Genomic DNA, 11,335 nt, shown 5'->3' with positions numbered 1-11,335 from the left:
CACCAGTCACGGGCGGAAAAAGTTGCCTCTCTCGCCGCCTCCCCCCGGCGGGACTATCTCAATTTTCACCGACGAGGCGGGTCAGCAAACGGGGGAGAGAAATTTGTCGATTAACATAACCCGCGTGGACGCCCGACCGCTGACAGATATTGATGCCGAGTCATATTTCCCGTCCGACGCGCGCACACCCAACCGATGGGTCATCGTCGAACGCTCCTTTCCGGTAGGAAATTGAATATTTTTCTGCCCCAAAACACTGCGGCCAGTGTTTCGTGGCTTCCGGAACGCGGAAAGAAAAGCATGGAGACCACCACCAAACAACCGAGCCGGAAGCGGGTGAATGTGAGAGTTCCAGGCGGTTCGGTTTGGGATCGGGAAAACCTGCAAATGACGGTGTCGGTGTTGATGATGGTTTACCGCTTGGTCTTTATGTTTTTTTTTCTATGCTGATCAAATGGCCTAAGAGTAACAGATAAGGGTCGAAGTACGCCATTAGGTCGCGCCGCGATATGGTCATGTGTCAGGGCACCGCACCAGGTTTGCCTGAAGGCAGTCATTTGCAACTTGCAATTAAATGTGTCCATCTTCCCGACCGGACAGTGAAAGTCCGCACCGAAGTGGGAGAGTGTTTTTTTTCTAGGTGAGCACGTTGCATGAAAACCGTTAACAAAATGCAAATAACTATTGGACCTCTTCTATTTGTTAGTGTTGCTCACGCAACGCGCACCTTTTCGGTGTTTGTTCTGCGTATTCGAGAAGTTCTCGCCACGGGCCTCTTATCAGCGTGTAAACATCGATTAGAGGCTCCCAAAAATAAGGGACCCATTTTCCACACCCAAACCAGCCAGTCTTGGGAGTCTTGGGTTCGAACCGGAAATGATTTACAACGGAGACGGAAGACCCACCGATCAATCGATTTGCGGCGCGTGCTTCTTGGCCGTGGCGTGTGTCATGAACCTGGGGGTTGATTTATTGACAGTGAATTGATTCCATCAGCATGCCACGATGCCAAACGAGGTATGCAAAACTCCCGGACCTGATTCTTAGCCCCCAGAGCAGCTGCAGAAAGGGCATTTCATACAATGCACGCTTTTGCGCCCATATTTACGAAGACACAGCATACGGCGTGCATTTACTTGTTCGTTGTTGTGGTTTTTTATTTATCGCTATTTGCATTTCATTTCGGAGACTTTTTTTACCACCACACGCCGTGCTCTCTGGCGTGTCTCACAATTGGCTCACTGTGTTTACGTCATGCGATGAGGTTGGCAATAATCTGAAGCGCTCGGAATCCTAATTTGATTCACATGGCGTCTCGTGTCGGGGTTTTTAGTATTCAGCGACCAAGCGCCACGTCCCCAAGACTTGGCGGTTCCCTCACTGGTGCCGCGTGTGACCGCTCGAAGACGCGCCGTTTAATTCGTGGCAAAATATGGAAATGAAATAATCACGCGATCGGGCTTCCCATGGGTCGCCTGAAGATCGAGAGACCACAATGGGCGATATATATATATTTTTGAATGTGGGAACCGAACAGCGAAACGGTGCTAATTGCCGTAGGATTTGCAGTTGTTTAAATGTTGACCTAAACCGCAACAGGCAGGCAACGAGAGCAGATGCGTGGAACACGCGCCTTGCTTCGTGCTGAACACCAAAAATTTGTCGACCCGATGTAATCCGCCCTGATTTATTTTTATTTTAAATATTGACTTACTTCATGCACCTTTTCTGTGTTGGTCGTTCACTTTCCGTAGTTAGTGATTCTGGTCCACGCTTCCGCTTGGAATAATGTATGGCGATCGTCGTGATTTTCTTCGTCACCCCACGTGGGGCTGTTATGAATTTTCAATTACGAGCGCGGGAAATGTTGGCTGAAGTTTAAAGAGCTCGTGAACGCGAAACAAACGTGACGGCAAGAGTTGTAAAATGCAAGGTCTTGTTGTGCAGTGACAACGAATATGCACCAGCGATGATGCATCCATCATCCGCCGTCTCATTGGCCTATTGCCAATGAGGCGAAGAAAGTCAAATAAACAACATAAAACGGGGAAAACAGTGCCCTGCTGGAGCACGTAGCCCACGTTTGGGCGTTTGTTTCGTTCTCGGCCGCGCGAGACAGGACACGATGCACTTCTTCGCGCACGAGCGCACACGCGACGACCGGAGTGCATTCGGTCGGCGATGCGTTGCAAAGGGCAAGGTCACCTCTGGCACGGGTCGGGCGTCCATCGGGCGTGTGTGTGCGCGACGGTTCCCTTTATGCCTTTGTTTCAATCGCGAACCCCGCGACCAGCCCGATGAGAAAGCATCTCCCGCGGACGCGGACAGGGGCGCCCTGTCCCCGTCTGCCGAGAGGGTGTAATGAATGCATTGAACTGGAAACGGCACTGCAATTTGAGCGTTCACTTTATGTGTTCCTCATCTGGAGATGCAGTTGGCGTGCCTGAACCCTCCTCCCGGCCTGCCTGCGGTTGAAGTGTTCCGCTTTCGCTGGAATGCCTAATGGGGGGGTCCTCTTTGTCTTTGGCAATTGCCTCCCCGCACAGTGTGGCAATCGAATTCCGAGACCTCACGCTATTAATTAGCTTATCCGAATGTTGTGTCCGGCGGTCCAGTATTTTTGCTGGCAAACTCAGACCCCTATTTAGCGCCAGAGTTTCGAACCACGGGTGCAGCTGTTACGCAATTTTTCACTGACCCTGGTGCATATGCGGGTCATAAAATAATGACGGTGGTAGGATTTCAGCGAAAAATAATTGCCCCTGGGCAGTTTGGAAAAAAGGAAGGTTCGTAACTTAATTTCCGCACTGCGTGCGGCTGATTGAAACGAGGCAGGCCGTGCCGAGTGTCATTCGCCACACACTCCTCCGACAGATGATATGAAGATCTTAATGGTGAAATATGTACCAAGCGAGGCCTCCCGTGTGAACGTCTCGACGGGATCCTGTGCCGGTTCCTGAGTGTGGTTGGATGTGCCCCTAGAGGTCCATGATAATCTTCATCGGCAGATAGCACTTAATCACCCGGCCCGGCTATTGACCACTTAGCTGGTTCGTCGTCGGCCAGTGGGATGAACGATGGGAGAACGCCAACCCGACCAACCGCAACGAGATATTGACCCACATCGATGCAGATTAGTGTTGTGGCATCTTCCGCATACAGAGTCAAGTTCCACGAAGTGTCCGACTAATGGTGCAACTCTCTAATGTTTTTTTTTCATACCAAGGCACAGGCACTTTCGCTTTATGTTCCATGGGTTTTTTTTGAGGTGGCTAGTTTGGTGCAGGGCAGATGAAACCCGGATAGCCCTGGCAGCATCGGAGCAGATCTTAAGCGAGACACTCACCGGATGTTCTGCATCTGGTGCAAAACAGGGAGCATCAAGCGGCCAATCAAAGAGTGTGAGCCGCACTTGTGAAAGGTTTCGATTTGTCCAAGACCACGAGTCCGTGGGCCCCCTGCCTACGTACGTCGTCGGGAAGATCGCTCCTTACTCGGCTCCCGTGCGAGGTTTCTGTTTTTCGCAGAATCTATGTATCAATTCAGCTGCGTGGCCAACTTGGTGGAATTGGCTGCCGAGTTGTTGGATTTCGCGTCCAGCATTAAGAGATTGGCGACCGGTGATTACGTAGTTTATAACCCTGGCCCGGTGACTCCGGTGTTTTGCATCACATCGCCTCCGTGGCTCCTAGGGGCCAGTTTCTAGTTTCGATGTCCCCAAGTGGGACACACGCACGCGGTCGTGGCTTCTCTGTTTATTCCGATTGCCTCACAGCTGGCTTCTCCTGTTTTTACTCCATAATTGTGTGATGGGCGGCCGGCCCATAAACAGTGGTACCGAATGGGACGAACTTCGAGGACCCATCTTCTGGTGCAGGACTTGGACTGGGGCGCAAAACAGGCTCTCGTCCGCGTGGGGGCCGTTGGTTTGCCGTTCCGTTTGCGTTTTACTTGCGGGAATGTGTTTATTTTTAATTCATTTGCCCCTCTCTTCCCGATCGTTGAGACGCTGCGAGAGGATTCCGTTTTCTGCAGCTGCCCTGTGCTGCCTAGCTCAGACTACGCACTCGGCCATCTTGCCTGGAACCTTGGCTACAGAGTACCGCCCCGTCGGCGATCTGCGGTCGCGCAATGGTTTCGGGTTTTGGGTTTGTGGTTTTGCGTCCGCGCGCTCGCGTCAACCTACACACGAGGCGGCCACTTCTGCTTGCCTCCTCTGTACGCTGGCGAGCGGCGTCTTTGTAAGTAGTGAACGCCGCCAAACAAGGCGGGCGCTTGTTGTGCAGATGTTGAACAAATTTTTATGTTTACTTCAAACCCGGTCCGGTCGTTTGGTCCGCACTTCTGACTTTTCGAAGGAACACGTTGGAGAAGGCATGTTTGCCACCGGTGTTCGTTGGGATTCTCAATCGAGAAGCACATGGTTGCTAAGGTTCTACTTGGGATGTCGTGATGTCTTCGGGGATATGTGGACAACGACAGTGTCATTGCCGTCGAGCAGCAGGCGTTGAGCGTTCTTCTAAATCCAACTCACCATGTGTGCTGACGGGTGTGGTGTACCGTATGTGTCCACGACTGACCGAACCTTGCTTGGGTTGACGCGCTGGCGAATGAAAGATGCATTACGCCCCATGCAACGGGAAGTTTGTTTTAAGCTAATGATGGCAAACAAAGCCAATGTTGACTTTTTGGGCTTCCTGTTTGCTTCCTCGTTAGAGGACAGCAACGGCGGAGGCCGTGGGTTGCCGCGCAACGAATGCAATCATAGCAGTCCGGTTATGGTGAGGGTAAATACTTTTGTGTAACTTATTGCATTGGAATTTTTGTTCGATTTTTGCTCTAGTCCTCCAGAATGCACATTATGGCACTGTCCTTTTTTTTGTTCAGCCAAGATCAAATAATCCCGGGTGAACAAAGACAGTTTCCGGTGGCAACACTCATCTGTTCGATTCCATTTCCGGATCACCTCAATAATATGGTTCGTATTTATGCTACGCCTTCTGTGTTTGTTCCCGATGCACTCGGTGATTCTCCGGATATCTCCGAGTCGGAAGAAGGGCATTAGAAAAGTGGCTTCCGGCGTTGTACCGATTTCCGCACGCAGCGGAGAAGAATGCGGGAAGTGATACTTTCGATTTGACCGATATTTTGCCCGTCAAAGCAAAAGTGGTCCATTTCTTTGCGCACGCGCTGTGTTGTGATGTGCCCAGCTGGCTCTTCAGCGAGAAACGAACGTCTTGGGCTGATGGTGGAAGCTTTTTAGGACGCCAATCTATTTGCTAGCCGACGGATGCTGAACGCGGAGCATTATTGATGTTAAGTAAGCGACGCACCCAGCAGGGAAACATTTTTACGAGCCAGAAATGCCTAACCGTTCTCGGAAACCTGACGGAACACATCCAAAATCTTTTGACAGTTTAAGTCTTTCGTTTGTGGCATCGTTTGGATTCGGTCGACTCCGACGGAAGTAACATGGAAACGAGTGATAGAAAGAGAAACCCCCGAAATTGTTTCAAAATGTTTATGCATGATCTTGGTCTGGTACCGGTTGGAGGATATGTTTAAAAAAATAAATGGTTCCTTCCTAATGCGTCGTTGTCGGCACTGCCGCCTCAAAGACCGTGTTAACAGTGCGATGAATTTTGGATTAAGCGTGTCCTCCAAGCTGGTCTGATGTTATGCAAATAGCAGCGAAAACATCGGAAAGCGTCATAATGTGTTTACTGCGTTTATTTCAAAACGTAGCGAGGTTCGATACACACAAAATAGGAGTTTAAGATCGTAACGCATTTGTTGACACATTTTTTACTAACTTTGTGGTGAATTCGAATTCGAGTGAGCAACATGCCGTTAAAGTGTACGGACTGTTCCACGCAGGCGAACTGCGGTGCTGCCCACGCCGCTTCCCATTGCCGCGTTAATCTTATTCTTAATTAATGGGCTTCGTGGGGTGTTATAAATTTCGCCACCACGCTGCTGCTGCTCTTGTTTCTGATTTGTCTTTCCTAGATTTGGCTAGCTGGCGCCACAGGATTACAGCCCCATTCGAGCGATCTTCTTAGCGGGCTGCTGACTCACATCGCGTGGCATGTTCCGAACTCGTTTTTTGGTGTCACCTTTGATTGGCAAACCTTGCCAGCGACTATTAGTTTGCTAGGGCGCCTCTTCTGGTCGCGGTGGTTCTAAATCTTTCAAAGACTTTTTAGGCTCCGGATAACGAGCCGTTCTCGAGAAACGAGACAAAAGTATAAATATAGTCTGGCCGACCGTCAGACACACACACAGAGTTACGGAAACTGGAATCGTTCATGCAAATAATGCTGTGCCTGCTGGTGGTGTCCCTCTGTCCGTCCGGAACACCCGAAAACGAGTCAGCCACGTCGAATCAACAGTAACAAAAAAAACGTTCATGCGGCCGCTCTGAAGGTCACCCAAGGGGCTGGAGAGTGGTCCATGGGCCGGTTTAATGTTTGACGATGACGAACGCCAAGCAAGCCGCGCGGCTACGTGCCAAACACGGAGCCGTCAATCCGAATCCCGGCTCGCGGCAAAGCATCTGGCGAGCAGATGTGCGATCAGAGCCAACGAATTCCGTGCTGCTGGTCTGATGGAAGCTTCTTGGAAGCGAACGGAGCCCAAAAGAATTTGGCCCGCTCGTGCCTCTCGTGATTCTCTTTGCCAAGGTGTGTGTGTGAGCAGAGTTTGAAATAAATTGTCCGGCCATCGAAATTACTCACCGCACGGCGGGGTGGCCAGCAGCATATCGGTTGGGTTGGGTCGGTATACAGGAAATGGTGGTCATTACGGGACAGCAGCTAATGGAAAATGGAAGATCGTTCTTTTCTCCACGGGCCACAAGGCTACGACCTTGAGCGATTCGCGCGGTGTGCCTCGGTGACATTCTTTTGGAGGAACTTCGGCGACTTAAGCCGATTTTTATGATGATTTGTTAAGTTACTTTTTACATATTTCATTTCATCCTTTGTTTGCTTGCGCTCTCTAATGCTCTTTTAGCAAACGAATGAATATGCAGTTAAAAGAAATTAGGTTAATCCATTTTATTTTTTCGAAAAGGAATAGCCTCGTTTCTGTTCTGCGCGGTTTCGTTTTGGTAAAAAGAGAAACATTTTTGCAAACAATGGTCCAATAGAAACTCATGAACCCGACATCCGGGCCGCAGCATCCGGTGGACAAAATGGTGGCCTCGAAAAAACCGCGCACAGTTCGTCTCTGTTTTTGTAGCCACAAGAAACGCGTGTCCATTTTCGTGGAGCTTTGTTGTTGTTGTTGTTCTCCCATTGTTGACCCCTTTGAAACTGACAATTTTGTGTGTGTTTTTTGTTGTTGTTGCGGCCACTAGAACTGGGACATTCCACTACCACCAACCAATTGTTCAGCCTCGTGACGCACACGCCTATTGCTTCTGTTGATAGGTGGTCACTTCAACGCTCCCTCACTCACTCTCTCTGTCTGTGTCACGGTTAAACCCAAAAAATCACCTGCCGCCGGCCACGGTCGAAATAGGAGAAGGGAACTCCCGCGTTGATGATGACGGGTTTCGCCGACGATTATCTGGTGCGTGTACCGAACTACGAAAATAATGAGTTGAACCATTTGGGGCGCAAAAAAGACCATTTCGGGTCCATCGGGGATCGTCGTACGTTACACGCGGGTCGGGTATGCTGCGGCCGGTGAGAATATGGTTTTTGTTGCTTTTGAAACCGGCGTTGAAATCGAGTCCAAATGATGGTCAGTGAAAGGGGCCGCTAGTCCCACACTCTCTCGGATGAGATCTGGCGCTGACGGAAGACAATTCCGACAAACCCGGTGAGCTGTAAAAGGTAACGTGGTGCTGTACTTTTTTTCGGTGGGGAACTTTAAAACACTCTTTCTGTGTGTCCACTGGAGCAAGTCGCAATTGCAGCCCCTGCGCTGTGGTAAATATTGTAACTTTCTTGTTGACCGCGGTAGCCAACCGGTCCCCGGGGGGCTTAAACGAAATCATTACTGACGACACACTCTCCGATGGCTTCGGTCCGTAAGGGGCTCGGAATTCGGTCAATCGCTGATGAGTAAACTCATCGATTTCAGTGCGATAATGAGTGGGTTTGCTCCATTCGAACTGCACTAGCTTCACTCTTTGTTGTGGCTTTTATCGGAAGTAAATTTTTCGCAACTGTTAAAATAAAGTAATTTTTCACAAATTAAAAACATGAAAAGTAGTAAACGAAAGCTACCGTAATTTGAAGTTAAACTGTTCCGTTATTCACTTAGAATATGACTCGCGGGTAACGCAGATGTTCGTAATGTTTTCTCGCATATGCTTGACATTTCCAGAGACTTTATTCCAGAGCTAAAGAGTAAAAAAAATAATCTAGTAGCCCGGTTAGCTAACTTCAAAAATATTTCACTACGTTCTTCTTTCTCCCAGGGTATAAATTGGACTTACACAGAACAACCAACTAACCGCGTGTTGCCATTTTAGGCCATCATCAACTAATGGATTCGCAGCGGGAAAAAAATCTATGTCAAAATTGACACTAAAGTTCATCAATTTTAACCAACTAAGCAAACTGAGTAGTCCGAGCAGTACGCGTACACTTAATGAACGTATTCGCCTTTAGTTCGTGCCGGGTCGAAATAGTTCAGTTGACAGCAACGTAAGTTTAGCAGACCGCTTGTAAACGCAAAGTTGCACCATATTATCGCTATTCCGCCTATCGGACTCTTTGCAACACTCTCGGCAACGTTTGATCAATTATGTTGATTACAACAAATCCTCATAATTGGACTCTTCTAAATCAATCAGCATTTGGACCGCCTTGGAGTAATCTAATCGAATTGATCGATACGTAAAAATAAAAGTCGGAAACCGTTGCTTCCGGATTCCGTGGACTCAGCTGCCTGAGGAGCGATCTCACACAAACTGCGCAAGTGATTGGCTGGTCGGCTTTTCTCCGACACACAAACTGCGTAAACAGCGTGATAACGATAATGTTTGATAGTTCATTGCGAAAGCCCGTATGCTTATTATTGCCGGCGGAATGTGTCGCCTCGTTTGTGATGACTGTGTTAGTCCAACGTGGGGCAATAAAACGGCATTGTGCACTGTCCGATCGATCGATCCATCGACACTCAATTGGGCCAATTCAGTCGTGCTCCGTTCGTTTTCAACCATCCCGTGCGTGTGTGTGTGTTTGGTCAGCATGGGCCAGCTCATCTCCAGATGACATCATCGCGCTGCGTAAGCCACCTTCGAGTCCACGCCATCGACCTGGCAAGTGGACTCTATTGGTTGCACAAACAAAACCGGGCACAGTCGTCGATAATCGTTTAGTCCGCTGATGGGGGGAGATGTTGTTGTCCGAGGAGCGCGAAGTGCACACTTTACTGGAGCTTTACTCACAGCTGGGGCCGGTTAAAACTCGCCCAGCTTCACGGGGTCATTGCTCCGGACGGTTTAGCATTCTGGTGAATCGCAAAAAGTAACACGCATCGGATCGAGGCATTTATGGCATTAGGTCCGATGTCTGGAATGACGTAAACACAAAACGTCTCAAATCTGGCTACTCATGATATGCAGTATCTCGGATCGAAACCGATCAAGATGAATGAACGGACGTTTCCCAGTTAGGCTAAAGGGCACCGACACAGGGTGGTGCATCACACCTGGCCTTCGATCGACCTTCGATCGACCTTCGACCTTTATTATGAGCTAACTCAAAATTGAATGTTGTTAAATCATACGCCAAGCCCCCGATTGCTCTGTTAACTTGACCAACTGTCAAAGCCAAAGCCTGTTGTCTGAGGACGTTGTATGCAACTCTCGAAATCGCATATAATTGTCAACAACCATTTGCTTTTATTAATGAAGTTCCCCAGTGACTTGGTCAACCTCAACAAAATATTGAGGTATGCTTATTTCTACGGTCCCTCTTGGGGTTATGATGATCCCCACGACCTTTAAGGACGCCAAAAACCCTAGTATGCAAAGCTTATGGGTTCGCCAACTTCCAATCTCGTCCGACACAAGCAGACAGATATTTAATTTTATATAAACAAAAGATTTGGTAACAAATTTTATCTAATTTCTTCATGGACGTCACCATGTTGTCCGTGATTCTAGAGCCTTTCTCTCTCACTTGATTCCGTTTGACTTCCTCAAACGTCATCCCATCGCCTGGCTCTGAGAGTCTGATAAAACCCGGGGCGGGTGATGCCAATGGTCGCAATGGTAATTACCTAACCGAACGGGCCACCGTATCCAGAGTTCCGACGTGAGTCCGGGGGGCACAGCGAGTCGCACAGTGGGCTGAGTGAAATGGAATGTACCTAAATTTTTATCTTCGAGCTTTACCCGCACACAGGTACATCTTCTTGCGCTGGTGGTCGTCGTTCAGGCTCTACTGATAAGCCAACCCTCTCCGGGAGTGCTAAAGGTGGTTCGCACCCAACCGCGAGCCTTTTATCGCGGTCAGTCGCGTTTCCCTGTTCGCCCGAGAGCGACCACACTGAATCACCACGCGAGCATGCAAATCCGTTGCCTAAATGTTGCCTAATGCACCCTAACTGCGCAGTGTGTCTCGTGAGGTGAACTACTAGACTAGAGAGTTGTGGCCGAGGATACCGAGTTTCGAGTGCAACCGACCAGACGTGAGAGCAACAAAATGTCACAGTATCAGTACCGCCCGTTAAGACGATACGGTAAGGTGCCACGTTCGAGATTGCCATCGAGACCATTCTCGAGTTCGTGACTTGAGAAAGGACGATAAATGTGCCGTTTCAGTAGTTTTCAATGTCGTCTCGAAAGTGCTGGAATGTGATAAAAGAATCCGCCGCGGAGTTGGTCACGTTACTCTGCGTGACATTGACCGAATGAGATAAAGAGTGTGTCCCTGTGTGTGTGTGCCTTGTTATTATCTATTTATCTGCCGTCGAGCTGTTGACGCCCGTTGACGACGCGGTTTTATAGAGTGGAACCACCTCGGAAGCCTCTGCCACGCATAACTGAGCCATAAATGAAAACGGTTGACCATTTTATATGGTGGCAACGCCGGAGCGCCTTTAGCGCGATCCGCAGTCCACTAAAACTCAGTCGAAACTTGAACGTGAACTCCGCACCCCATGTCAACGATTGCGAGGATTAGCGCGCCCCGGTATCATATCTAAAAATAATTCGCTGATCTCCGAAAGCGCTCCGATAATTGAATTCCATTGCAGAGGATATGTAGACGGTGGTGTGGTCTGCATTTCGCATGGATCGGTTGTGATAACACCGGAACCCAAACCTTCCCTTATCGGTGCGGGATAGTTTTTGGTTTTTGACCGACCCGCC

The sequence above is a fragment of the Anopheles cruzii genome, chromosome 3 (genome assembly GCF_943734635.1).
Source record: "Anopheles cruzii chromosome 3, idAnoCruzAS_RS32_06, whole genome shotgun sequence".
In the NCBI taxonomy this organism is placed as follows: Eukaryota; Metazoa; Arthropoda; class Insecta; order Diptera; family Culicidae; genus Anopheles; species Anopheles cruzii.
Note: the sequence above shows the minus strand (reverse complement) of the source record.